Source organism: Oncorhynchus tshawytscha, unplaced genomic scaffold, assembly GCF_018296145.1.
Source record: "Oncorhynchus tshawytscha isolate Ot180627B unplaced genomic scaffold, Otsh_v2.0 Un_contig_721_pilon_pilon, whole genome shotgun sequence".
NCBI lineage: Eukaryota > Metazoa > Chordata > Actinopteri > Salmoniformes > Salmonidae > Oncorhynchus > Oncorhynchus tshawytscha.
The window spans coordinates 1-3,478 of record NW_024609690.1 but is presented as its reverse complement, the minus strand read 5'-3'; positions in this window follow the sequence as shown (position 1 = coordinate 3,478).

Genomic DNA, 3,478 nt, shown 5'->3' with positions numbered 1-3,478 from the left:
TACTGGGTTGTGTTCTGGACAGTACCAGTCGGGTCAGTCTCAATACTACTGGGTTGTGTTCTGGACAGTACCAGTCGGGTCAGTCTCAATACTACTGGGTTGTGTTCTGGACAGTACCAGTCGGGTCAGTCTCAATACTACTGGGTTGTGTTCTGGACAGTACCAGTCGGGTCAGTCTCAATACTACTGGGTTGTGTTCTGGACAGTACCAGTCGGGTCAGTCTCAATACTACTGGGTTGTGTTCTGGACAGTACCAGTCGGGTCAGTCTCAATACTACTGGGTTGTGTTCTGGACAGTACCAGTCGGGTCCAGTCTCAATACTACTGGGTTGTGTTCTGGACAGTACCAGTCGGGTCAGTCTCAATACTACTGGGTTGTGTTCTGGACAGTACCAGTCGGGTCAGTCTCAATACTACTGGGTTGTGTTCTGGACAGTACCAGTCGGGTCAGTCTCAATACTACTGGGTTGTGTTCTGGACAGTACCAGTCGGGTCAGTCTCAATACTACTGGGTTGTGTTCTGGACAGTACCAGTCGGGTCTCAATACTACTGGGTTGTGTTCTGGACAGTACCAGTCGGTCTCAGTCTCAATACTACTGGGTTGTGTTCTGGGTTGTGTTCTGGACAGTACCAGTCGGGTCAGTCTCAATACTACTGGGTTGTGTTCTGGACAGTACCAGTCGGGTCAGTCTCAATACTACTGGGTTGTGTTCTGGACAGTACCAGTCGGGTCAGTCTCAATACTACTGGGTTGTGTTCTGGACAGTACCAGTCGGGTCTGGACAGTCTCAATACTACTGGGTTGTGTTCTGGACAGTACCAGTCGGGTCAGTCTCAATACTACTGGGTTGTGTTCTGGACAGTACCAGTCGGGTCAGTCTCAATACTACTGGGTTGTGTTCTGGACAGTACCAGTCGGGTCAGTCTCAATACTACTGGGTTGTGTTCTGGACAGTACCAGTCGGGTCAGTCAGTCTCAATACTACTGGGTTGTGTTCTGGACAGTACCAGTCGGGTCAGTCTCAATACTACTGGGTTGTGTTCTGGACAGTACCAGTCGGGTCAGTCTCAATACTACTGGGTTGTGTTCTGGACAGTACCAGTCGGGTCAGTCTCAATACTACTGGGTTGTGTTCTGGACAGTACCAGTCGGGTCCAGTCTCCCAATACTACTGGGTTGTGTTCTGGACAGTACCAGTCGGGTCAGTCTCAATACTACTGGGTTGTGTTCTGGACAGTACCAGTCGGGTCAGTCTCAATACTACTGGGTTGTGTTCTGGACAGTACCAGTCGGGTCAGTCTCAATACTACTGGGTTGTGTTCTGGACAGTACCAGTCGGGTCAGTCTGGACAATACTACTGGGTTGTGTTCTGGACAGTACCAGTCGGGTCAGTCTCAATACTACTGGGTTGTGTTCTGGACAGTACCAGTCGGGTCAGTCTCAATACTACTGTCTGGACAGTCCAGTCGGGTCAATACTACTGGGTTGTGTTCTGGTACAGTACCAGTCGGGTCTCTGGACAATACTACTGGGTTGTGTTCTGGACAGTACCAGTCGGGTCAGTCTCAATACTACTGGGTTGTGTTCTGGACAGTACCAGTCTACTGGGTTGTGTTCTGGACAGTCCAGTCGGGTCAAATACTACTGGGTTGTGTTCTGGACAGTACCAGTCGGGTCAGTCTCAATACTACTGGGTTGTGTTCTGGACAGTACCAGTCGGGTCAGTCTCAATACTACTGGGTTGTGTTCTGGACAGTACCAGTCGGGTCAGTCTCAATACTACTGGGTTGTGTTCTGGACAGTACCAGTCGGTCTCTCAATACTACTGGGTTGTGTTCTGGACAGTACCAGTCGGGTCTCAATACTACTGGGTTGTGTTCTGGTACAGTACCAGTCTGGTCTCTCAATACTACTGGGTTGTGTTCTGGACAGTACCAGTCGGGTCTCTCAATACTACTGGGTTGTGTTCTGGACAGTACCAGTCGGGGGTTGTGTTCTGGTCTCAATACTACTGGGTTGTGTTCTGGACAGTACCAGTCGGTCTGGTCTCAATACTACTGGGTTGTGTTCTGGACAGTACCAGTCGGGTCAGTCTCAATACTACTGGGTTGTGTTCTGGACAGTACCAGTTCTGGGTCCAGTCGGGTCAGTCTCAATACTACTGGGTTGTGTTCTGGACAGTACCAGTCAGTCGTCTCAATACTACTGGGTTGTGTTCTGGACAGTACCAGTCGGGGGTCTGGTCCAGTCAATACTACTGGGTTGTGTTCTGGACAGTACCAGTCGGGGTCTCAATACTACTGGGTTGTGTTCTGGACAGTACCAGTCTACTGGGTTGTGTTCTGGACAGTCTCAATACTACTGGGTTGTGTTCTGGACAGTACCAGTCGGGTCTCAATACTACTGGGTTGTGTTCTGGACAGTACCAGTCGGTCTCAATACTACTGGGTTGTGTTCTGGACAGTACCAGTCGGTCTGGTCCAGTCAATACTACTGGGTTGTGTTCTGGACAGTACCAGTCGGGTCAGTCTCAATACTACTGGGTTGTGTTCTGGACAGTACCAGTGTTCTGGACAGTACCAGGGGGTTGTGTTCTGGACAGTACCAGTCTCAATACTACTGGGTTGTGTTCTGGACAGTACCAGTCGGGTCAGTCTCAATACTACTGGGTTGTGTTCTGGACAGTACCAGTCAGTCTCAATACTACTGGGTTGTGTTCTGGTACAGTACCAGGGTTGTGTTCTGGTCCAGTCTCTCAATACTACTGGGTTGTGTTCTGGACAGTACTGGTCAGTCTCAATACTACTGGGTTGTGTTCAGTCAGTCTCAATACTACTGGGTCTGGAGTCTCAATACTACTGGGTTGTGTTCTGGACAGTACCAGTCGGGTCTCTCAATACTACTGGGTTGTGTTCTGGACAGTACCAGTCAGGGTCAGTCTCAATACTACTGGGTTGTGTTCTGGACAGTACCAGTCAGTCTCAATACTACTGGGTTGTGTTCTGGACAGTACCAGTCGGTCTCTCAATACTACTGGGTTGTGTTCTGGACAGTACCAGTCGGTCTCAATACTACTGGGTTGTGTTCTGGACAGTACCAGTACTACTGGGTTGTGTTCTGGAGTACCAGTCGGGTCAGTCTCAATACTACTGGGTTGTGTTCTGGACAGTACCAGTCGGTCTCAATACTACTGGGTTGTGTTCTGGAGTACCAGTCGGGTCAGTCTCAATACTACTGGGTTGTGTTCTGGACAGTACCAGTCGGTCTCACTACTGGGTTGTGTTCTGGACAGTACCAGTCGGGTCAGTCTCAATACTACTGGGTTGTGTTCTGGACAGTACCAGTCGGGTCTCAATACTACTGGGTTGTGTTCTGGACAGTACCAGTCGGGTCAGTCTCAATACTACTGGGTTGTGTTCTGGACAGTACCAGTCAGTCCTCAATACTACTGGGTTGTGTTCTGGACAGTACCAG